This window comes from Perca fluviatilis, chromosome 19 (genome assembly GCF_010015445.1).
Source record: "Perca fluviatilis chromosome 19, GENO_Pfluv_1.0, whole genome shotgun sequence".
NCBI lineage: Eukaryota > Metazoa > Chordata > Actinopteri > Perciformes > Percidae > Perca > Perca fluviatilis.
Genome location: NC_053130.1, coordinates 30527913 through 30554243, shown reverse-complemented (window position 1 = coordinate 30554243; position 26331 = coordinate 30527913). Strand labels below are relative to the sequence as shown.

The 26331-nt window shown below is 41.0% G+C and overlaps 1 protein-coding gene across 3 annotated transcripts in view; it reads right to left on the bottom strand.

The window, feature by feature from the left end:
* Positions 1–26331, bottom strand: part of sertad2b (SERTA domain containing 2b) — a 94556-nt gene that overhangs the window by 46366 nt on the left and 21859 nt on the right. Inside the window, exon 2 of one of the 3 annotated variants that reach the window (XM_039783833.1) lies at positions 23676–23820. The exons of the other annotated variants lie outside the window; for them this stretch is intronic. The gene's annotated coding sequence lies outside the window, so the exon portion shown is untranslated. The remainder of the gene's footprint in view (positions 1–23675; positions 23821–26331) is intronic. 3 annotated transcript variants of the gene reach the window in all.

Below are 26331 nucleotides of genomic sequence, written 5' to 3'. Positions count from 1 at the left end.
TGGAACGCGCAGTTGCCTCACAACTACAAACCCATCTTCTTGCCAATAACCTATCCGAACCTCTCCAATCTGGTTTTCGCCCCCTACACAGCACAGAAACCGCTCTCCTCAAAGTCCTCAACGACCTCCTCACCTTTGCTGACACCGGTTCCCTCAACATCCTCATCCTCCTCGACCTGAGTGCAGCCCGATACTGTGAGCCATAACATCCTGCTCACCAGACTCAAAGACCTCGGTATCGACGGTACTGCACTCAGCTGGCTCCACTCCTACCTTTCCAACAGATCCCATTTCATCTCTCTCCACAACCACACCTCTGCCACAGCCACAGTCACTCAAGGTGTTCCCCAAGGCTCCGTACTTGGCCCCCCTCCTCTTCATCATCTACATCCTCCCCAACCTCCTTCTTTCACCTCCGCAACATCGCCAAAATCAGACCCTCTCTCACACCCCCCGCTGCTGAAAGACTCATTCACGCCTTCATCTCCTCCCGACTGGACTACTGCAACTCACTTCTCCCCCGACGCATCAGTACCAACGCCCCAGCAACTGGCGGCCAGAACTCAGCCGCCCGCCTCATTACCTGCTCCAAATCCTGGCACCACATCACTCCAGTCCTAAAAACAACTCCACTGGCTTCCCATTTCCCACCGGATCACCTACAAAATCCTGGTCCTCACCTATAAAGCCCTCCACCATCTGGCCCCCTCATACCTCACTGACCTCCTCTCCCCTTACCAACCCTCACGGTCCCTCAGATCCACCTCAGCCGGTCTCCTCTCCATCCAAAAGTCCAACCTGCGCTGTTTTGGGGACAGAGCCTTCTCCAGAGCAGCTCCCAGGCTCTGGAACTCCCTCCCCCAAGAGATCCGCACCTCTGAGTCCCTCACCATCTTCCAGTCCCGCCTCAAGACCCATCTCTTCACCTCAGCCTACCCATAGTCCACCTGCCCCCCTCCCTTTTTCATCTGTATCTTGTTTTGTTCTACTTGTTTTGTTTGCTCGTTTTGTTTTGTTATGTTTTTATAATCTACCCTGTCCTGTAAAGCGACTTTGAGTCCATGAAAAGCGCTATATAAATTCAATTTATTATATTATTATTATTATATTTTATGGCTCACCTTATCCAAATTCTTTGCTCTTCGTTGTCACGCAAATACTGGAAACAGCTCTCAACATGTTTAAATGCTCTGAGCAATAGAATACAAAACCTTTTCTTTTGTAGTCCATGTTGTTTAACCATTACTAACTTGAAATCCACAGCAAGTTCTACAGTTGTCTGACCCTGGTCGGAGACAATGCAACGCTATGATTGGCCAGTCTGCCTTCGAAGGGCGGGACTTAGCGAAGGGTCAATAATAGCAGCACGGTTGGACCAACTACTCAAAATCAGTTTGATTTACTGCTCCCAATTTACTGTACCATTGCATGCAACAGTGTACGCATGGAAAAGTTGTGCAATGATGTCTGAGTTCTTTCTTTCTCAGCTGTGATTGGAAAGCTGTAAAAAAGCTAAGGGTATCTCAGTTAAATTAACCCCATGGTTTTACAGCTCCCCTGTTTGGTAAGCAGTGTCATTAAGCCAACACACCTGAAGTTGCTGTGAATGCAGACATCGGCTCATAACAGTACATCAACAAAAGTTTGATTTTTCACAGTTTGTATTTTCTTCCCATCATACTGCATCCTTAAAGCTCATAGATATTTTAGTAAGTTGGGTTCTGTGTACTGTGGCGGATAAACCCAGATCCATACTGGAAAGGTTATAGTCATATGCTCAAATAGCAGAGGTGGAATGTAACTAAGTACGTTTACTCAACTACTGTAACTAAGTCAATTTGAGATACTTGTACTTTACTTGAGTCTTTTCTTTTCATGCCACTTTCTACTTGTACTTCGCTACATTTCAGAGAGAAATATTGTACTTTTTACTCCACTACATTCATCTGACAGCTTTAGTTACTAGTTTACTAGTATGATTTTTGCGCACAAAACACATGTAGTTTATAAAATACAATGTTTACGATAAATTAAACTACCCAACAATATAACGGCCTACAAGTACAGCTGAAATGATTCGCCGATTAAACACTTAGTTGATTGACAGAACTGTTTGGATCGTTTCCAGTTTTTAAAATGTGAGGATTGAGTACTTTTACTTTTAATACTTTAAGTACATTTTCCTGATGATATTTACATACTTTTACTTAAGTAACATTTTCAATGCAGGACTTTTACTTGCAACAGAGTATTTTTACAGTGTGGTATTAGTACTTTTAATTAAGTAAAGGACTGAATACTTCTTCCAACACTGTCAAATAGTTCTATACTACTAGACAAGAGGATCGAATATGTATTAATCCGCAGCAAAAAATAGTTTGTTACAAACTACAGCCCAGCTGTTTTAGAAAATTATATAGCCAATCGACTTGGGGCTGAGAGCCAGAGTCAAGTTGGGAAGTCAGAATTTATTATGAGACGGATTAACACATTGTTGGTTTTGGTCTTTTTATGGGATTGGTCAACAATATGAAAAATAAAGAATTAGACCTGACTTATACTTAAAAAAAAAAATGTAGGGAGATCTATTAATAGAAACTAGTTAGGGCCCTCCAAACACAACTGTTCATCTTGCAAGAAGAGGGCTTGTGCCTGGACATGAGTGACCCAGACAGAAAGAGAGAAGGGGGGGAGGTGTGTTTACTCATGGCCATGTGACGCCGCTTCCAGTGTCAGGTGACTTACAGGAAAGAAGTTGTTGTTCTTTTTCTCTCCCTCTTGCTCTGTCTCTCTTTCTTTTGAGTTTTTTTCTTGTTTCATAACTTCGGAGATGAATGCTTTCTCTCTCTCTGTTCACTGACTTTACTGGCATGTTGTTTATCAAACTCCCTAATCCGAGTCTAAAATGTCAAAAACAAGCATTAAGTTATGCATCCAAATCATATTAGATGATGAATGATTTGAATTGAATACAGCCACTGTAAGACAAAAAATAAGTGTTAAAGTTGAGTATATGATGTTTCAAATCAGTTAAACCAGTCAAGACATTATGAGACACTGTAATAGCCACCTTAGACTTACAGTACAGTACTCTATTGTATGGTTTAATGGCGTTTGGCTCAGGGCTATGTGAAAAGGTTTATGCTATCCCTTCAATGTGTGTGTGTGTGTGTGTGTGTTTGAACCCATCCATAGCAAACTGATGATATTTACATACTTTTACTTAAGTAACATTTTTAATGCAGGACTTTTACTTGTAACAGAGTATTTTTACAGTGTGAGTGTGGTATTAGTACTTTTACTTAAAGTGATGGTTCGGAGTAATTCACCCTAGGGTCCTTTGCACAATGACCTCGAGCCAAACACCCCCCCAGAAGCTTTTTTCACCTTGGTCTAACATTGGGAGAGTTAGCGTAGAGTAGCGTTATCAGCTGAATAGCTTAGCGCAGGGGCTAATGGACCCACGTTTGTATCTCGTAAGTTACCCCACTAATAATGCGAAAATGATACCAAACGTCTACAAGTAGTACAAATAGGTTATGCTCTCATAAAACGATGGATTGGAAAGTTTGTAAGTACACCAGAAGTTTATGTAAATAACACTTGCCTGCTGGCTTCTGCTCTCTGCTGTTGTTGCTGCTGTAAGACGAGTGCTTAGGGCCATCTACAAATTACAACACCTTAAAGAGATGCAACAAAAATATTTTTTAATTTAACTTTTTTTTTTAAGTAAGTGCTGTAGTATAACTAGCAGGAGACAAGTAATAATTGAGGTAAGTTTGGAGACATTACCTTATTTAATCATTAAATTAATAAATATTTTTGTTGTATCTCTTTTCGGTGTAGTAATTTGTAGACGGCCCTAAGCACTCGTCTAACTGCAGGTAGCAGCAGCAGCAGCAACAGAGAGCTGAAGAGAGCAGGCAAGTGTTCATAAACTTCTGGTGTACGTACAAACTTTCCAATCCGTCGCGTTTGAGAGCATAACCTATTTGTACTACTTGTAGACGTTTGGTATAATTTCTGGCATTATTAGTGGGGTAACTTACAAGATACAAACGTGGGTCCATTAGCCCCTGCGCTAAGCTATTCAGCTGATAACGCTACTCTAGCTAACTCTCCCAATGTTCAACCCAGGTGAAAAAAGCTTCTGAGGGGGTGTTTGGCTCGAGGTCATGGTGCAAAGGACCCTAGGGTGAATTACTCCGAACCATCACTTTAAGTAAAGGATCTGAATACTTCTTCCACCACTGCTCACAAGTCATGGCACAAGGAAGCAGCCACAGCAGTTCAGCAGAGACTAGCAGCCAGCGAGTACAGTTTGGCTGGTTATCCATCTTTCTTTTCCCAGTTTTTGCGCCCTCCTGCAGCTTCTTTTTGGCTGGACCGCAGCAAAGCAGGGGCCAGCCATATAACCATAAACCATTGATATATACACAATATATATCGTGTATATATATCGTGTTATATGGGTGCTGGGGATGTTTTTGCTCCCGCGATCAATCATGTGATCCACTTCCTCATAGGGCTGGATGATTAATCAAAATAAAAGTCAAAACATAAATTCAGAACCTCTAACCAATGTTATATTCCCATGTCGGTTATTTCGTTTTTTTAATACTGTTAATACTTTCCCCACTGTGTGTGTTTACGTACTTCAGTCACGTAACTCCGCCCCAGTAGCATGAAAGTTGAGACAGATTCAACTTTTGGAGAAACTCAAGCCGACATCACGCTGCAGTGGCCAGTCATGTAACTGGTGATCAGACTTGTCAGTGTGTTTTGAGGCTGCATGAGAGTCCCGTACAGTAAACAGGAAACATCACTGCCTCTATCTCTGCCACATGAAAGTTTTAAAACACGAAACACAAGCACTGAACTGCCCAGGAGTTTGTGTAACAGCTGATTGTTTTCTGCAACAACAAAGCACAGTCGCTCTGTCCTTTTTTCTCTCTCTCTTTCTCCATGAAATGAAGCTGCTTTCAAGTGTGGTCGGAAATGTTGAGCTCTATAAACAATCTGGCAGAAAACAAAAATGGTAAAATATAGTATATAAATATATATAGTCTTTAAAAAGTATTTAAAATGTTTTGTTGTTTGCAAAAAATGCAATTGTCTGCAATATTCAATAAATAACCATAAATAGTTCATCTGTGTGAGTTTCCTTCAACTGTTTTAAAATCCCAAATATGAGATATGCAATATTTTGAAAAACATTAGAAAAAAATATCCCACCTATAATAAAAAAGTAAGGAAATAGAATACTCTCACTTTGCGTAATCCGGTTGAAATTCATACTTTTTTAAGTGCTTGAAGATCCAATAATCACTCAAGTTTATTTCATGCAAGAGAGACAATAAAACAATGTTTAAAGGTGTGTTTAATATTTAATGACGTCAACTCATGCGCCAGAAATAATTACACCTTAACAGTTGCCGGTAGCTGCCGGCGGTAGCCTTTGAGCAGCACAGTGAATGAAATGATTTTTCCCGTCTATAGATATATAGGCACACCTGTGAAGTGAAAACCATTTCAGGTGACTACCTCATGAAGCTATAATTCCATATCTGTTCATTCATAGTTTTGATGCCTTCAGTGAGAATCTACAATGTAAATAGTCATGAAAATAAAGGAAACGCATTTAATGAGAAGGTGTGTCCAAACTTTTGGCCTGTACTGTATATGGCGCATTAACAACCCCACTGGCAGAGACTTCTCATTCTATTCTTCAGTGCATAACTCATACAGTAGAATAATGGATGCAAAATGTACACCCTTTGTCACCAACGTCAAATATAACATTGGAATCTCAGATCATAGCCCCTTGACTTTCTCGTCAAACCACATAAGACATGGAGACTAAACCCACAATTGTTAACTGAAAAAGACTTCTGTGAATATCTGAAGTCTCAGATTGACCTATATTTTGAAACAAATGATGTCCCAGAAACCTCATCCACCATATTATGGGAGGCCTTCAAAGCCTTCCTAAGAGGCTGTGTAATATCTTATGAAGCGGCAAAGAAAAAAAAGAACAGAAAAAGAATAGAAAATTTTGAGAAACACATCCAACAACTCGACAGGGAAAATGCCCTATCTCTCTCTGTTAACCTACATAGGAAAATAATGAACTTGAAATATGAATACAATCAAATACTGTCGTCAAAAATAAGTACAGCATTTTTATACACCAAACAAAAACATTTTGAATTCGGGGACAAACCACACAAACTCCTAGCGCGTCAAATTCGAAAAATGGAGAGCGATGGAACAATACATAAACTTAAGACTAATAATGGAGAAGAATTAACAAAACCCAAAGATATCAACGACAGGTTCCTACAATTTTACTCTAAACTATACACTTCCAAATACACCAGAAACGTCGATCATAGAAGATTTTCTCGCAAAATGCAACCTTCCGAAGATTAGCGAAGCAGAACATAACAACCTAAATTCGGAAATCATTGTTGTAGAAATTCAGAAGACGATTAAATCTCTTAAAAGAAAGGAAAAGGAAAACCCTAGGCCCAGACGGCCTACCAGCTGAACTTTACAAGAAATTCAATGATATCCTTTCCCCATATATACACAGAATGTACACACAAGCCCAACTCGATGGTACTCTCCCCCCAACTCTAACAGAAGCGATAATCACAGTAATCTACAAGAAAGGAAAAGATCCACAAGAACTAGGTTCATATCGCCCAATCTCCCTTTTAAATTTAGATGGGAAATTATTTGCCAAAATCTTAGCTAATAGGCTCAATCCACTAATGACCAAACAAATTCACGTAGACCAAACAGGCTACATACCCAATAGAAACTCAACTTTTAATCTGAAATGACTCTTCAATATTATTTACACCAAAAGACGAGGAAATGAAGATCTGGTCATACTCTCCCTCGATGCTGAAAAAGCATTCGACCAGATCGAATGGCCATATCTCTTTGAGGTCCTACGAAGGTTTAATATTGGAGGCAGATTCCTAACTTGGATTGAGCTTCTTTATAAATGCCCAACAGCGCAAATCCTTACCAACCAAACAATATCCCCCTCTTTCAAGTTACTCAGAGGTACAAGGCAAGGTTGCCCTCTATCTGCATTAATATTTGCACTGGCCATAGAACCACTTGCCCAAAGTATAAGACTGGACCCCCAAATTCACGGCTACAACACAAGAGACACAATATATAAAATTTCGCTATATGCAGATGATATTCTTCTATATATAACAAACCCACAAATAACCATCCCAACAATCTTAGAAAAAATCTAGCTATTCGGTACATTTGCTGGATACAAGATTAACTGGAGTAAAAGTATGTTAATGCCCATCCATTCAGTTCTCATAGGTACACTAGATTACTTTCCTTTTAAGATATCCTTAGAAAAAATCACCTATCTAGGCATTGAGGTCAAAAAACGCCACTCCTCTCTCTTTCAAGCCAACTTTCAACCATTAATAGATAGACTACAAAACAAAATACAGTTCTGGAGAACCCTCTCAATCTCTCTTCTTGGCAGAGTGAACTCCATTAAGATGATCTTCCTCCCCCAGTTACTTTACCTAATGCAAAATATTCAAATTTTTCTGCAGAAAGCGTTTTTTAAAAGATTGGACTCAATAATATTACCCTTTCTATGGAATTATAAAGCTCATAGGATAAATAAAAAACATCTTTCCAAACCAAAACATTATGGGGGCCTAGCTCTCCCTAATTTTGTGCTATATCACTGGGCTTCTGCCATTCAATCCTTTACCTTTTGGTTAGATACCTCAATCTCTCCACCCGACTGGTTAACGCTTCAACAGGAAGATTGCCATCCCTACTTTATAGGTGCCATACTCCTAACCCCCACTCTAATCCCTAAATCTGTGGACAACCACAACCCTGTCATATTTGACTTAATACGTACGTGGAAACAAATTAAGTCTCATTTTGGTCTTAAACCTTTATCACTTATCTTGCTGATTGACAAAAACCCCACATTTATCCCATCCAGACTAGACAAGACCTTCTTCGCCTGGAACAGTTTGGGAATTCATACTATCCACGATTTATACATCGAGGGTACGTTTGCCACTTTTGCACAACTACAACATAAGTTTAACCTCCCAAACAACAATTCTTTCAGATACTTACAAATCAAAGCGGGAGCTTTCATCCCTAGACAGGTGCCTATCTATGTCGCCATTTAACAATAATTTTATCTCCTGCATATACAACTCTTTACTATCGTCAACCCTTCCATCTTCTGAAAGTTTCAAACTTAAATGCGAAAATGAAATGGATATTCAAATTCCAGACAATATTTGGGAAGAGAGTCTTAAGCATATACCGTATTTTCCGCACTATAAGGCGCACCGGATTATAAGACTCACCTTCAATGAATGGCCTATTTTAGAACTTTTTTCATATATAGGGCGCACCGGATTATAAGGCGCATAGAATAGAAGATACTGCAGTCAAACGTTTGACTGGGGTTGCGTTATGCATCCACTAGATGGAGCTGTGCTAAAGGGAATGTCAACAAAACCGTCAGATAAAGTCAAACTTTATTAAGCGTTCTGACAACTCCGTTCACTCCCTCCTTATAGCATTTAAATCTAAGTGGTCCGAGAAATGATGATCGTCTCAACGTGGTCCCTGACATGTTGTCATCGGCTTGTCCGCTTCCATTGGTCATATCAGAGGCGAACCTGAACGGATTGGCTAATATGAGCTACCAATCGAAAGCTTGGAAGCTAGGGGAATACGATGACGCCCACATCGATCATGTAGCAAGCTGGGCAGAGAAGCTAGCGGCGATGACAAGTGCGGAAATGGAAAACGCTTTTTTCCGTTGTGATTCGGCCAGAAACTTCAACATTGTGAGGCGAACAGATCGTTTTGGAATATAAAGCTTGGATATTACATTTCCTTGGACTTTTGTGGATTTATAAAAATCAAGTTTTGGCCAAAATACCACTTTGTTGCTGAAAGGACAACGAAATCAGGTATGGATGCACTCTCGACAGCTGCGCAGATTATGGCTGAATTGTTTTATTGTAAATTGTTTACTTTGTAACAGTTGTGTAACTGCTATAAATCATCGTATGCTTTGTATGTGGGCTTAAATTAATCATTAGAGGCTAAGCTTTCAATTGGTGTGTCGCATGGCTGTATATTTTGAATATTTAATGCTTTAAAGTTATAAAAACGCGAATGAGTGGAAGTTTTATCGAGGTTACAGCGACACAGTGTCCCGTCAACGGGGCAGTGATCCGAGAGGTTGATCCATATATAAGGCGCTCCGGATTATAAGGCGCACTGTCATTTTTTGAGAAAATTAAAGGCTTTTAAGTGCGCCTTATAGTGCGGAAAATATGGTACATAAATGTTCAAATAATGCCAGACACTGCCTTATACAGTTTAAGATATTACACAGGCTTCACTTTTCTAAGGTTAAAATACACACCATTTATCAAAACGTCTCGCCTATGTGCGATAAATGTCTGACCTCAGAAGCAACCCTCTTTCACAGTTTTGTATCATGTCCCAAAATAATTCCCTTCTGGACTCATATCTTTAAAACCTTCTCAGAAATCACCAACACTCCACTGGAACCAGACCCTTTACTGATTGTCCTTGGAACATCTGAAATGTTGAGAAAATTCCAAGTTCCAACAGCAATTCCTCTCCTACTGTCTCATCATGGTGCCCAAGCTCCACACACACGGCTGAGCCGAGATGTGTGTGCGTTAAAACACGCAGCACCTGACTGGAACGACACAGAGAGAGTTACCAACGCCGCTGGGGCAGATTAACTCACGCTAGTCTCTTTTCTGTAAATAGGCTACAATTAAACCTTCGTGAGTAAAAAGTCAATACTTATCAATGCACTCACCTGTGTAGACCGGCATAAACAGTCTGCTCAGTCCACTATTGTCCACCACGCTGTTTTACGCAAATACAGCTCTACTCTGAAAATAGCGAATTTTTACAAACAAGCTAAAACAAAAGATGTCGGTTTGTAGTCTAACTGTAGTCTTAGTTTGCCGGGAATCTGGGAATTTGGACAAAGTCTTGTAAACCTCACTGCTGGCTGAACAAACCAAACTCCGCTGGAGCGGTAAATCTATGGAGGTATTATAAGTGGCTACTTAATATGCACGTGAATGACGCGATCGTTATGTTCGAGTCCTTCATTCTTGATGATGATGATGATGATTCTGGTTGTATTATTTTTCAACAGCATCTTTCATTGCAAATGAGGCATACATGACGAGTGCATAGCCTGCTTATCAGTCATTCATCATTAAAGCTGGGCTTTTGGCTTTTCCACATCAACTTTTCCCTTCAGCCTCTTTGACAGTGACATGTTTACCTGACAACAGCCATTTCTTTCTGCAAGCATTTTCCACCAATCAGGATGCTGCATACTACAATAATGTTTCCATAATCACAGACTTTAGCCATCACTCCTCAGTGAACTGCCTCCTAGTCTGAGATCATTTTCTAGTTAAAGAGCAGTTATCATTATGGAGTTTCCATGTTTTTTAGGAGTTTGCTCACACTAATACATGTAAAAAAAAAATATAGCATTAATTCAGTAAGAAAGTGAAAATTTCGAACAAGAATAGGCGTATTAGGTATAAATTCATTTTATTTCAAAGTCCGGCCTCCAGAGTGTCTGCTTAGAAAAATTCTGGCCCTTGAAAAAATGTAGTTGATGACCCCTGGTATAGAGGAACGAAACTCTCTTATATGCACTATTTTTTATTTTTTATTTTTTTTCCTTTCTTTTCTTTTTAATTCTACCTTTGTTCTTTAGTAGTTCTTCTCTGGTTTTACATGGTACGCTTTAATTGTGTTTTTCTGTAACGAATATTTTATATATACAGATTAATAATTGTAATTTTACTTTCACTGTTCTAGAAAAAAAAAAATTAATGAGCACTGACTTGACTAATTCATTGTCTGTACAATACTCAATAGCTCAATAAAAAATATTAAATTATTTTATTTATTTGTTATAGTCTCTCGGCTATTCCATCATCAGAAGACTAACAGTCACACTTCTTAGCAGCTAACAGATTTATCCTACTTCATGTTTGTGAGTAGCAGAGCACAGTTATTGGTTTCTATTAATGTATTGCTATAACTTTCTTATATGTTAATGTTTATTTATGTTGATATACAAAAAAACTGTATATGCAGAGTAATCTATTACTTCTTCCCCTGCTGTTGCCCTCCTACGCCAGACCAGACTGGCTGAGTCAGCTCTGCTGCTCTATCACGATTCAGCCTGTCACAATTTCCCTCCCTCAACCCCCCTCTCTTTCCTTCATGAATCTCTTCATTCACACTGAGCTCGGTCAAAACTTCCTCGCCCCTCTTCTTTTCGCTGTCACTTTCTTTCTGTTTCATTTGATTGCAGCTGTTCCCTCTCAATCTCTTTCTATGCAATAAGGTAAAACACCCCCCACCCCCTCCCTTCCACCTCTACCTTGATTTTCTCCTCTATTTCATTCTTCTACCTCCTCTCTCCCTCTCTCTCTCCCTTCCTGCTGGCTGCCTTCAGGGAAGCAGAAGGGAAGTGAATGGCTTCAGCCCTCCCAGCTGGTCCCATCACCCAGCAACCCAAAGCAAAACAACAGAACACACACACACACACGCACACACGCACACACACAAGCCTATAACGGCAGGCAGGCACTGCGCACATGGGTTCACTAGCAAATGAGTATATGCATGTTCTTAGACACATGCAGACAGATATGCAGATCAATGCGTGCACACACACACACACACACACACAAGCCTATAAACAGGCAGGCACTGCGCACACAGAAACGGGTTCACTAGCAAATGAGTATATGCATGTTCTTAGACACATGCAGACAGATATGCAGATCAATGCACGCACACACACGCACGCACGCACGCACGCACGCACACACACACACACACACACACACACACACACACACACACACACACTCAGAACCCCCCCCCCCAAACTCACATTCATAAACACAGCCAGCCAGCCAGCCAGCCAACCAGCCAGCCAGCCGGCCGTCCCCTGCAGACTCCACCCATCACTCCTTCCTCCAGATTCCCACCCATCATCCTCGTCTCCCCTCCCCAGCACCCTCTCCAGACACCCAGTCCTTTGTCCACACTCTGCTCTGCACACAAAAAACATATTTGAGGAAGAACAGATGAACATGTTTTGGTCCCAAAAAGAAGTGGACACAACGCGGAGAGTAAATGCATGTTTGTGTTTGTGGTGCTCACACATACATTCACAGACATACATTAAATACACTAAAATAGAGCTCCATTGTTATTTTGAATTATGTAAGGAGCCTCTATAAATCCCAGCTCAGTTCTCTGACTACTCTATTACTTTTCCAATACCTGCTTCTTCTGTCATGTTTTCCAAAGTATTGAAGAAAGCTTTTGACAGACCTCAGAACAACTGCTAAGTTGTCGCAGTCAGTTCAGTAGTGATGATGAAAAAATGGTTTCAATTGTATCGCAATAAATGTACCATAGCTGAAAGTGGGTACGATACAACCAACACAGTATGTTCTGAGAAATCTGTAGGTTTCCATCATCCGTTAGAAGTGTTTTTCACCATCCAGGTAAATGACCAGAAATCTCAGTGACACTTAATTGTTAAAAGACGATGATACTGGTAATCTTTCCAACAAACTGTTTACTGTGTGTAAAAACTGCCGACCCACCCAAGTTAGCCAATGAGTAGTAGTCACAATTTTAAGCTCCCCATATGATTTTTTACAGAATGAGCTGCAGACAAATGACTAGGGCTGAACGATTTGGGGAAAAAATCTAATTACGATTTTTCTGCCAGATATTGTGATTACGTTTCGATTTTTGATTTTTTAGCCAAAGATCAATATTCACTGTGTAACAGATATAACATGTCATGGAGCATTATAACATGAGACACAATCAAAACTGCTCGATATTCTTATGCAAGAATGAGATCATAGATATGAGTGTTTTTCTTTTTAATGAGCACATTGAACAGTCAAACACAGAAAGCTAAAGATATAATAATACAAAAACAATTCCAATAAAGAAAACATCAGTACTTTCTTCCAAACTGAAATTTGTGATATACCTCAGTTTAATAGCAGCCTACATGTTGCATCGTTTACGATGATGTTAAATAAAGTTATAAAACATAAATGAAAAATCCAGTGGAAATAAGAAACAACCTGTGACATTATTCCAGCATTTATCTTTTAAACAGTAAATATAATAATAAAAAGAGGAATAAATAATCTTACACCAAACATTCAACTAAATATTGCACATTCGATTAATCGCTGTCTTCACAATTAGCAAATCGCATTCTTTCAAATCGCAATTTCAATTTGAAAACAATTTAAAATTCAGACTCCAAATGACTGAAAAATATTCCTTTATGTATATTAATAGTGCAAAACAACAGATGTGTCCCCTTATCAAAAGTGCAACTGAAATTGTATTTTATCTTAAAGGAATATTTCACCGCTGGAAAGCTGAATATATCTTTAAATTGGGTCACTTATGTAGTAGAAATGTGAAGAAATTTTTTTTTTGCCTTCTAGGCCGAGAAAAGCCAGAAAATGTGTTTTGGTCTTATATGGATGAAAAACACCAAATCTCAGAATGCACCTGCTTCGTTGCTTTGAGTCCACTCCCAAGCCACACCTACCGCTTGACAGACCGACAGAGGCATTCAACTCAACTCAAGCGTGTTTTATTGTCATTTCAACCATATACACGAAACGTTTCATCGTGATTCAAGTGGTGTTTTTAACACATTTAATATAAAAACGACATTATATAAAAACGACATTATATAAAAACGACATTATATAAAAACGACATTATATAAAAACGACATATGAAACGGGCTACATTTAATACACACACTTTATAGGCTCCGTGAAGTTCAGCTAACACATACTAGCATTAGTGCTTGGTGGGCTGTAAACACCGAGCATAAACACAGCCGTGAATTAGCGTGCAATGTAGAATGGTCAGCATTTAACAGTCACAAACTCCACCAGCAGTTAGCAGTTAAATGGATACAAATCACCACGTTTCTGCACCACTTCGTGTTAACACAGCCCACCTCTTTTACCCGGCGACAGAGCATCTCTAGCTCGGAGGGCTAGCAGGCCTGGTAGCTGGACAGTCCGGTACACTATTCAGGCATGTTTCCACAACAACAAAAACACAGCAGTCTCTGAACTCACGTTGGGAGTTTCGTTGAAGTTGGATGTAGTCCAGTTTGTGGTCTAAATGGGCGGACACTTGCAAGCAGGATCCGGAAGTTCAGCTAACGCATACTAGCATTGGTGTAGCTAAACACAGAGTATAAACACAGCCGTGAATTAGCGTGGAAAGCCAATGGTCGGTGCATTTAACAGTCACAAGCTCCACCAGCAGTTAGCAGTAGCTAGTTGGATTTTATTTCTACACCAGTCCGTTTAACACAGCCCACCTCCACGGGCCGGCGAGAGCAGCCTGGTAGCTGGATAGTCCCGGTGTCGGTATACTGTTGTTCAGGCATGTTTCCACAAAAACAAAAACACAGCAGTCACTGAACTCACGTTGGGAGTTTCGTTGAAGGAGGATGTAGTCCAGCTTGTAGTTTAATGAGCAGACACTTGCAAGCAGGATGGATGGGACAGGTGGACAGCTAGTGTTAGCTTTCCACCTAGCCGATGAGGATGTCCCGTAGCCGGCTAGCGGCATTGAGCGACACCGCTGGTCTCCGTGCAGGCGAAGCTCACGTAGTGTGCCAAGTATTGCGTCTGTAGTATTGCGTCTGTGTGGTACACACGTCCGGTAGTTTGAATGCAGATAATTGTTGTAAAAGTTTTCTGCTGAAAACCGAAAGCCTGTTTAGCGAAGGTTCAAGATGGCTGACAGTCGTTTTCATTCGGAATACCTCGGCCAGACTCGGCAGTCCAACCCCCTGTGGGCGTGTTGAAAACATACGGAAGTAGATCCTAATACTGGCTGTAGTCCTTGCCACTGGCCCAAAAATCTTCCGATGACGCAAAAATCGTCATTTTACGTCATTGGAAGATTTTTTTCCAGGCCCCAAATGCAGAGATCTCTCGTCTCAGGGGGACATGAGGGAGGGAAGCACGGTCATTCAGAAATACTATCGGGTTTCTACTGATACAAAGCTGAATGCTAAATCGGTGAAGTATCCCTTTAAATAACAGAAATCTTAAATACAAATTGAATAATTAGATTTGTATAACAAATCCCACATCAAAATAACTAAATAAACAGAAAAAGAATCTCTTCAAATAAATCAACTTGGAAGATGTATGCGCGCCCAGCATCATGTAAACAAACCGAAACAAAATTACTTTTAATACGTCACTGAAAAGACCAAGTACTCAAGTGCCGACGTGTAAGGTGAGCGTATTGTGTCACTTCCGGTGTTCCCGTGTTACAAACGCTAGTTTGCTGCTCCGGCAAAAACTTACTGAACTCTGCTTCACTGTTTAAATTAGCAGCTATTTGCCTGGATTGCATTTGAATTACAATTGTTTTACTCAAGCACTTATACTTAGCTTCACTTACAGCGACTGACTCGCTGAATTTACAATTGTTAAAACACTGTTAGCTACTTTAGCTTAGCCATTAGCAATGGCTAATTCCTCTCCCTCTCCTGCTCTCTCTTGCTCTGTGTGTCAAATGTTTAGCTATTCCCCTGCCTCCTTTAGTGATAACGATACATGTAATAAATGTAGTATATTCGCTGTTTTGGAGGCAAGGCTTAGTGAATTTGAGTCACGGCTCCGCACCATGGAATCAGAATCGTATGCTTCCGTAGCTAGCCAGCACCATGTAGTTAATGCGGGCCAACATACTGTAGCTTCTGTAGCTTCTGCTAGCTATCCCCGGCAGACCCGAGCAGCCGGGCAGTGGGGTGACTGTCCGAGGGAAGCGTAGCGTTAGATCTAGACCAGGGAGTGCACATGATGAAGGTCGCTCTAAACCGAGCGTCTTCGCCTCTCTAACAGGTTCTCCCTACTCAGCGATACACCCGCTGAGAAGCCAGTTCTGGTTATTGGGAGCTCTATACTGCGATATGTGAAGCCAGCGCGCCCGGCTACAGTAGGCCTACCTACGGTCATATGTGTCCCCGGGGCTAGAGCGGGCGATATAGAAACCCATCTAAAGCTGCTGGCAAAAAAGAACCGTAAATACAGTAAGATCATACTTCACGTAGGTGGTAATGGTCGTAAATCGGAGATCACTAAAATGAATGTTGAGTCACTTTGTGCATACGCAAAGACAATGTCGGACTCAGTAGTTTTCTCTGGACCCCTGCCAAACCTGACCAATGATGAAATGTACAGCCGTACGTCATCCTTCCACCGCTGGTTGTCGGGGTGGTGCCCAGCTAATGATGTGGGCTATGTGAATAACTGGAGGGCGTTCTGGGGAAAGCCTGGTCTGATTGAGAGAGACGGCATTCATCCCACCTGGGACGGTGCCGCTCTCATATCAAAAAATCTGAACGAATTTATCAGACATAAACCATGACAAGTAATCAGAGGTGCAGTGCTACGCGGCCCTCTGTGCTTCCGTTGGAGCAGTCGCCCACTCATAGTCTAATAAGCACGGTGTCTGTCCCCCGGCTCAGATCGGTTAAATCAAAGGTAAACAAAAGATGCGCTATACTTAACAACCTAATTGGAATTAAAACTACTGCAATAGAACAAAATAGGAAAATTAGATGTGGACTATTAAATATTAGATCTCTGTCTTCTAAAGCAGTATTGGTAAACGAGTTGATATCAGATAATAAAATTGATTTATTTTGTCTTACTGAAACCTGGCTGGGCCATGAAGACTATGTTAGTCTAAATGAAGCCACTCCTCCCAGCCATATTAATACTCAAATTCCTAGAGGCTCAGGCCGAGGAGGGGGAGTTGCAGCCATCTTTGATGCAAGCCTGTTAATTACTCCTAAACCTAAATTACATTATAACTCATTTGAAAGTCTTGTTCTTAATCTTCAACATCCAAAATGTAAAACATTACAGCCAATTATATTCGTTGTTATTTACAGGGCTCCAGGTCCGTATTCTGAATTTTTATCTGAATTCTCAGAGTTTTTATCATGTTTAGTCCTTAAATCAGACCAAGTACTTCTTGTAGGTGATTTTAATATCCATGTGGACGTTGACAATGACAGCCTTAGTACTGCTTTCAACTCATTACTGGATTCAATCGGTTTCAGTCAGAGTGTGCACAAAGCGGACGCTACTGTTTTAACCACACCCTCGACCTTGTGCTGGCATATGGTATTGAAATTGAGGATTTAATAATATTTTCGCAGAATTCGGTATTATCAGATCATTCTTTAATCACTTTCGAATTCTTACTACCTGATTATATTAAATTAGATAAAAGCTCCTACACCAGATGCTTATCTGACAGTGCTATAGCTAAATTTAAAGAAGATATTCCAACAGCATTCGACTCTATGTCATGCCTTAACATAACAGAGGACCTGTATGTTAACCTCAGTCCCTCTCAAATTGATGCATTTGTAGACGGTGTTACGACATGCCTACGGACGACCTTAGACTCCGTCGCTCCCCTGAAAAGAAGATGATGAAGCAAAGGAAACTAGCACCTTGGTATAACTCCCAAACTCCGGAATTAAAACCAATCTCGCGAAACCTCGAATGTAAGTGGCGTTCCACCAAGGTGGAAGAATCTCGTTTGGATTGGCAAGAAAGTCTCAAAACCTATAGGAAGGCCCTAAGAAAGGCCAGATCAGACTATTACTCATCACTAATAGAAGAAAACAAGAACAACCCAAGGTTTCTTTTCAGCACTGTCGCCAGGCTGACAGATAGCCACAGCTCTACTGAGCCATCTATTCCTCTAGCTCTGAGTAGTGATGACTTCATGAGCTTCTTCAATGATAAAATTACAACAATTAGAGATAAAATTCATCACCTTTTACACTCAACTTCTAACGGTTCACCTTTAAACGCAGAGTCGTTAGAAATAAAGACTAGTCTCGACATATACTTAGACTGCTTTTATCCTATAGACCTTCAACAATTAATGTTAAAGATATCCTCAGCAAAAGACAAAGGTCTTGTCTCCATTCTTGTTTTACTAGATCTTAGTGCTGCATTTGACACAATTGACCATTCAATCCTGTTACAGAGATTGGAACACTTGGTTGGCATTAAAGGAATTGCTCTGAGTTGGTTTAGGTCCTATTTCTCTGATCGATCTCAATTTGTGAATGTTAATGATAAATCCTCCAAGTACGCTAAAGTTAGCCATGGGGTTCCTCAAGGCTCAGTGCTTGGACCAATTCTATTCTCCTTATATATGCTTCCTCTAGGCAATATTATTAGAAAACACTCAATTAACTTTCACTGTTATGCGGATGACACCCAATTATACTTGTCAAATCAAACCAGACGAAACCAGTCAGCTAGCTAAATTTCAAGCGTGCATTAAGGATATAAAATCCTGGATGACCTATAATTTTCTGATGTTAAACCCTAACAAAACTGAAGTTATTGTGCTGGGCCCTAAACACCTCCGAACTTCATTATCTAGAGATATAGCTACTCTGGATGGTGTTGCCCTGGCCTCCAGCACCACTGTTAGAAATTTAGGAGTTATCTTTGATCAGGATATATCCTTTAATGCCAATCTAAAACAAACCTCAAGAACAGCCTTTTTTCATCTTCGTTAACATTGCCAAAATTAGGAATATCCTGTCTCAAACACGCCTGAAAAACTAGTCCATGCATTTGTTACTTCCAGGCTGGACTATTGTAATTCCCTACTGTCAGGTTGCTCAAATAAGTCTCTTAAGACTCTCCAGCTGATCCAGAATGCTGCAGCGTGTTCTCACAAGAACTAAGAAAAGAGATCATATTTCTCCTGTATTAGCTTCTCTGCATTGGCTTCCTGTTGAATCCAGGATTGAGTTTAAAGTCCTTCTCTTGACCTACAAAGCTCTAAATGGTCTAGCACCATCATATCTAGAAGAGCTCCTAATACCCTATTGTCCTACTAGAGCACTGCGCGCTCCCAGAATGCAGAGTTACTGGTGGTACCTAGAGTCTCTAAAAGTAGAATGGGAGCTAGAGCCTTCAGTTATCAGGCTCCTCTCCTATGGAACCAGCTCCCGATCTGGGTTCGGGGGCAGAAACTGTCACCTCATTCAAGAATGAACTTAAAACTCTCCTATTTGACAAAGCTTATAGTTAGGGAGTGAGGAGTTGCAGTGTTCACCTAACTGGCCCAACTGCTTCTCTTCATAATTGTTAGATTAATAATACATAACAAAGTAAGGGAAGGCAGGCCAGCCAAGCCAGATCCGGCAGGGGAGAGTTCTAAGCCCGAAAACGCTACCTCTCCTTATGACCTGTCTCTCTTAGTTACCTGTTAAAGTTACGCTGTTATAGTCCCTAGACTGCGGGGGGACTTCCTTCCTTTGACACACTGAGCTGCTCTCTCCTCTCCCTTTCTATTACTGTTACTATTACTATTACTATTACTATTTGTGTGCAGCCCGTCCCAGAAATGCTTGTTACTAATCCTAGCTTCTGGGGAGTTTACTCCCGGAGTCCTTATGCTTTTTTTCCCCAGCGTATTTCCTTGGAGAACGTTGGCACCAAGACCCTGGTTGCAGCGTCGCGCCGTGGTCCTGCTGCACTCCCTGCTGAGCTCAGCGATGCCCTGCAATGTCATGCTGCGTCCTGCTGAACCCTGCAGCTTCCCGCTACATCCAGTCACTGTTCCATTATTAATGTGACTACTATCGCCACTGTTCATCACACCCCCAACCGGCTCGTCAGACACCGCCTACCAAGAGCCTGGGTCTGTCCGAGGTTTCTTCCCAAGAGGGAGTTTTTCCTCGCCACTGTCGCACTGCTTGCTCTTGAGGGAATTACTGGAATTGTTGGAATTGTTGGGGCTTTATAAATTATAGAGTGTGGTCTAGACCTACCCTATCTGTAAAGTGTCTCGAGATAACTTATGTTATGATTTGATACTATAAATAAAATTGAATTGAATTGAATTAAATTAAAAGGTTGTATATATATGTTGCATGTTACATTTCCACCATTTAGAAACTAAGGCCCGCTTTTCAGTTTTCGCGGGTGGTTTTCCTTCTTCTTCTCCTCCAGGAAAACACGACCGCATTACATTGTGGTATACGGGAGTAAAATGTAGGGCACATCAACCCGTTCTCACTCTGAACTCGTAAAATACGGACATTTGGTCAGCGTCTAAAGCGACGAAAAAGGCATCCTTCAGCGTGTTTGTTTAACGTCCCGGGAAGAGCAGGCAGCTACACGGGGTTTAGCGAGTAATATGTAAGGCCGTAATTCCGCATAGGGAGCTTGGTTGGGGTGGCGGATGGGTCAAACACAGGACTTTTAACTTTTTACAGCCATAAAGCCATAAACTGTATCTTACATAAATTTGTGTGATGCTCACATGTAAATCTGCACATTCTGTACAAAGCATTTAAAAAGTATTACAGACCACATCTAAACAGTTTTGCCATACATGGATGTCAATACACACTGCTATGTTCTTATTGATTCTATATTTTTTTTTTTTTTTGCTTCCTTTTTTCATTTGTAGCTGTAATGTCCAAGACATGAACACACTAAAACAGAGATCCACAGCAGCTGATTAAGGGGAGAGCTGTAGCAGAAGGACTGAAATGGAGCAGCTATTGTGCAACAAAATAAAATGAATCTTTATGAAATCAGAAGGGAAAACAGTCAGAGCAGGGCAATGAATGGAGGGGGAAAAAACTAACCAGACTACTAAATATTTAGTTTAACTTTCTCCTTCAGCACGGTGATTGTGAGCCAAACCAAACCTGTAAGAAAAAATACTTTGCTTCCAACGTTTTTTTAAGCCCAAACTGCTCAAACAAACAGAGGGAAACTGAAATGGAGTGAGATTTTCTGGAAACAACACATGGAACATGGAAAACCTGAGAATGTGAGATGCTTCTGCTGGTTTCAGAAACATAATAGCAAATAGGATGGAAAATTGGGGGTAAATGATGTGAACTGAATCCAGTCCAGATTAGCCTAATCTGGTCCTATCCTGTCTAAACACGCTGCTCAAACATCAAACTACTACCATTTGAGCCCAGTCCAGTCCACCTGAACTCATGCTAGTCCAGAGTGGTCCAGTCTAGTTTCAAGTAGGGGTGCACCGATCCGATATTAGGATCAGATATCGGCCCCGATATTGAAAAATTAGTCCAGTTTTTCTTTTTTTTCTTCCGTTGCAGCATCCGGAACCCCTGTTAATTCATGGTAGTAACTTTATAACACAACAATTAATAACCCACAACTAACTCTCTTTAAAAGAATAAAACACCATAGCATATAACAATTTGTGACTTAAACAGTTTCTAACACTAATAATTTATTATTAATAATTTACAAATGTAGCTACACTGCCCAACGGCATGCTGGGTAACATTATAGCTGGCTAGCTAGCCAGGTAGTATAACAGTCTGTTAAGCTGGGAGAGGCTCATTCAAGAACAGAGAAGAAAGTTAGCTAGAGGATGAAGAAAGACCGGAGATACACCAGAACAACGTGTGCTCAAGAGAGGAGTCGTCTGTTGTTCCGAAGTTTTTTGTTTCTAAAAAAATCGGACATAATTTAGCCAATGTTGTTGCCCGTCGCTCTAACGTTACCATAACGTTACTCGGCCGTGCTAACGTTACCGTGCTAACGTTACTGTGCTAACGTTAAAGACATGTCACTTCAAGCATGCAGCGGAGCAACGTTTTGAACGCAATCCACCTACGGTCCCGCTACAGACCATTGAGAAAGACTGGTTCAGAGCAATGATTAAAACACTGGATTTAAGATGTCTTGCCTCACTGAAATATGTCCGCCAACCTGCTAACATTATTCAAACACCGAAGAAGGCTGACAGCGGAACCCCGTTCAGTCGCCCACTACAACCACACTACAACAACCTAATTTACCTGTGGCCAAGGTAGTGTTTATAAAACTAGCTAGCTTACAACTATTTTGTTTTGAAAGGGAAACAATGTTAAAGTTGTTTGTATGTGTAGGCTATTAATTTGATTTGAGTTTATTTTACTAATTTGCAAAATAAAAATAGTTTAGCTTCTGTAACTGTTTCATGGATTCTCCTTCATATAAAGTTATTGTATAATGTCATGGAGCCAAACCCTTTAGTAATCAAAGCTTTTAGTAAACATAATGACATTAACATGTTTTTGTGATATTCTATGTACTCCTGACAGTAGAATAATCCATTATAAATCTATATAAAGGTGGCCCATTATTGAAGGCACGTTATTGTTATTTATTTAAATTTATTTTAAGAAGTTTGATTACATTATATTTTTGATTTGAATGCACAATTGATATTGAATAAATAAGAATTCAATACATTACATCTATGTTATTTTGTCTTAGTTAGGAAAGTAATGTTTAGTTAGGAAGGTCTGGTGCCTTTAGTCTCTTACACATGGTGGAAGGAAGGTATAAGGTGGAAGGTATACAGTTTATTATTAATTCAGCAACGGTATTAAGCCCTGGCATCGGTATCGGGACTGAAAAAGTCGAATCGGTGCATCCCTAGTTTCAAGTTTGGTTCAAAGCTAAACCAACGTTTTGTCCAGTTTGGCCCAATCCAAAACAGTTTGTCCCAGTCTCTTCTACAACAGTCTTAACATAAAACCAGCACCAGTCCCAGCCAACACAATGCAACACACACACACGCACACTTATACAGCAGAGGGATGTGTTTGGTGTCCAAACAAATCCGCTACAGATCAAGACAGCCAAAAGTCATGAGGACTGGCCTCAGCTACACACACACACACACACACACACACACACACACACACACACACACACACACACACACTGTAATTTATAGACTGTATATGTGTTATTTCTGTGCATCTTATTCACACAGCTTAATCTACAAATAATAAATAATGTATTACAATTGATAAATGAATATACTTTTATCCTCCAGGAGTAATTAATAAAGGATTCAAATAAACTATACACACAGTTTGACAACATATTGTATAATCACTGTAGTGCAAATCTACAGGTTTCCTAACCTAACACAAATATAATCTCTCTCAATCATCACCTATGACCCACTAGAAGTGTTTGGTGGTGTGTGTATCTGCCCTCTGCCTGGATTTCCTCTTTTCTTCTTATTTTTGAGTGTGGGACGTTTATGGGCGTCAGCAAAGAGCCTTTGGGCCCCACGTGGGTGTGTAACCACCAGCCAATAACAGCGTGCAGGGTGTGCAGCATGTTCTCATTCCCAACCGTCACATTGCCCCTCAGCGATAGCTGCAATACTAGGCCTTTAACTGTCAGTATTGCAGACAATGGACCACTGGTTCATAACCTTTTTGGCAGATTTCTTTTGAGGCCTCTCGGGGGATCCCGACCCCCAGGTTGGAGGCAACTGCAATGTATTGTCTGTCTTTACCATCATTGGGGAGCAATGCAACATAAGGCAGAATGAAACCACTTACCTACAGATCAGCAATTCAGTGCATTTTAACCTTTTCATCAGTGTACTATATGAAAAGGTTATATAGCGCTTACCCACTGCTAGTACCAGCTCTACTCGGCTCGGCTTGGCTCGACTCAACTCGGCCTTGGTGCCCCGTCCTCCTTTTTCCATTGCAGATTTAGTACGGCCTCATGCGTGAGGCGAGCGTGGCTGGTCGTCACAGGAAACTGCCGTGACCTAATGCGGCACACACACAGAACGTCGAAGGTGTGTTGTTTTTGATTCTCTGCAAGTGATTAGTGACCAATGAGTAGTCTGCAGGTTTTCACGTCACCTTTTGGTATCGTCTCAGCTCAATTGGAACCTCGACGGAGGTGATACTAAAAAAAGTACCTTTTGACAGGTACCAGGGACTCTTTTTCATAATGGAAAACCAAAAAAGGGGCGAGTCGAGCAGGTGCCATGTAATGGAAAAACGCCATATGTGTACTATACTGTATGTTCACGACCAGCTGTGTGTAACATGGAATGGTGAAGTTGTCACACCAAGCACACAACTTGCTTCCATGCAAAGCCGAAAATATGGTGTTACACACATCATCATTCAGTCAGAGAACCAAACAGTAATCTCCCCAAATGCTACTCTGTACCATTGACAAAGATATCAGCCACTTGAATGGCTGCCAAGCTGACATAGCACTGTATAATAAAGTATATAATCATTAGGCCATAATCATACAGAAGCTGCAAGCCAAATATCCCAATATCAGGGCAGGCCTGTTAACACTCCCTCACTCATACAGCATTTGCCATGGCTGGACTTTTAGTTTGATCCGAACCAAATGACAGGTGTGAAACCTCCCCCGGACCACGGTCTGGACCAAACAGCCAAAATTTGGTCCGACCAAAAGAGGTAGTCTTGGTCCGGATTAAACATGGTCCGGTTCATTTCTAGTGTCAAAGCATTTTGTGATGGTTGGGACTAAATACATGGCAGGCTATTGTCATGTGTTAAGGAACAGCTCAGAGCTTATTCATCGGATCCCATACATTTTCTTTTCGCCCAGCATGTTTCCTTGGATAAGGGTGGCCCCTAAATCATGGTTGCAGCCTGTCACCGTGGTCCTGCTGCGTGCCCTGCTATGCCCTGTTACACCTGCTACGCTCTGCAGTGCCCTGGAGTGCCCTGCTACGTCCTGCCACACCCTGCTAAGTAGCAGACCGATTGGTTGGGGTTAGGCATTGGCCTCGAGTAGTTAAGGTTAGGATAGCCAACTGGTCAGGGGATAGGACCTGAACAAATCGGGTTCCGTTACCTTGCCTAAGCATGGAGGCCTGGCCAATGGTAGCGTGTGAATGCTATTGAACGGTGGGTCTTGCCTAGAAGTTGCGTGGGTTCCATAATAATGCATCAATTACAATGCAACTTTCCCCCTTTAGCATTTAGCTTAGAGCAGCGCCATAGCAACCATAAACAACACTGCCTTGGCTGCATCATCCTCCCCAGCTCCAGCCTCTTGTCAAAAATCGTCACATCTGGTTGCAAAAAAACATCATGGCAACGATCGTAACGCCAAACTCAAGGCTTCCAAACGGCAGTCCACAAACCAATGTGTGACGTCACGGATGCTACCTCCACTATTTTTACTATTTTACAGTCTATGCTAGCCGTCTTGAAGAATTATGTACTCTTATCAGCCAACTTCCTGGATCAGCAGCAATATTACAATGCAATCAAAGTGCTAAATAAAGTCTGATCCTTTAGGCTGCAATACATTGACCTGTGGGACTGCACGGCTTCATTTCTGTTCTTTGACATTAGATGAATTGATCAGATTGATGGTTCAGATGTGACAACGTAAAGCCTTCAAAACTCCATGAAGATTTCTGTAGACTGCTTGCGATGACCATTACTTTTTGATTTTTTCACAATCAACATCCTTTTGAGTTGGTGGGTGGTGCATTCAATAAAAAAAGACTAATTTTAACTCCTCGTACTTACATAAAATGAATATATCATACAGGACACTTGAAGAAGAAGAAACACGCTGGTATTTATGCAGCATGTTGATTCTGATGTATAATGTTGAACTGCTTTCGTTCAGAGTCTAAACCTGATGTTGAGCACTGAACAGCATGTTCTCAGTGTCAATGTACACTTACAGAGCGGAGGAAGAGTGTGTGGGAGGGGGTATTCCAACAGTGGACATGATGTAACACTGACTACTATAATACAGGTAGTGGAGCAATGAGTCACTGCGCTGAGGAAGGTGAACATGATAACATCACAACAACTCAATGTGTGTGTATGTGTGTGTGTGTGTGTGCCAACTGTGCCTGCAAACCCACATCAGACATGTGGGCCGAACATACTGTATTCCAGGAGCTGGCTGTGTTGTGTTTGTGTGTGTGTGTGTGTGTGTGTGTGTGTGTGTGTGTGTGTGTGTGTGTGTGTGTGTGTGTGTGTGTGTGTGTGTGTATTTGTGTGTGTGTGGCTAAATTTAAATATTAAAATACCCGTAAACTAGATGTTTAATTATTACCAGTTATTATTGTGGAGTTTCAAAGTTTCTTTACAAAAAGTAGCTTTTTCCAGAGCTTTCGTGCCACATGGTCTCAGGGTCTTCCTCAGAACATGATATTTGCTTCGTTGTTACGGAGAAAGCTCAATTGGATCTATCTATCTATCTATCTATCTATCTATCTATCTATCTATCTATCTATCTATCGATCTATCCATCTACAGGG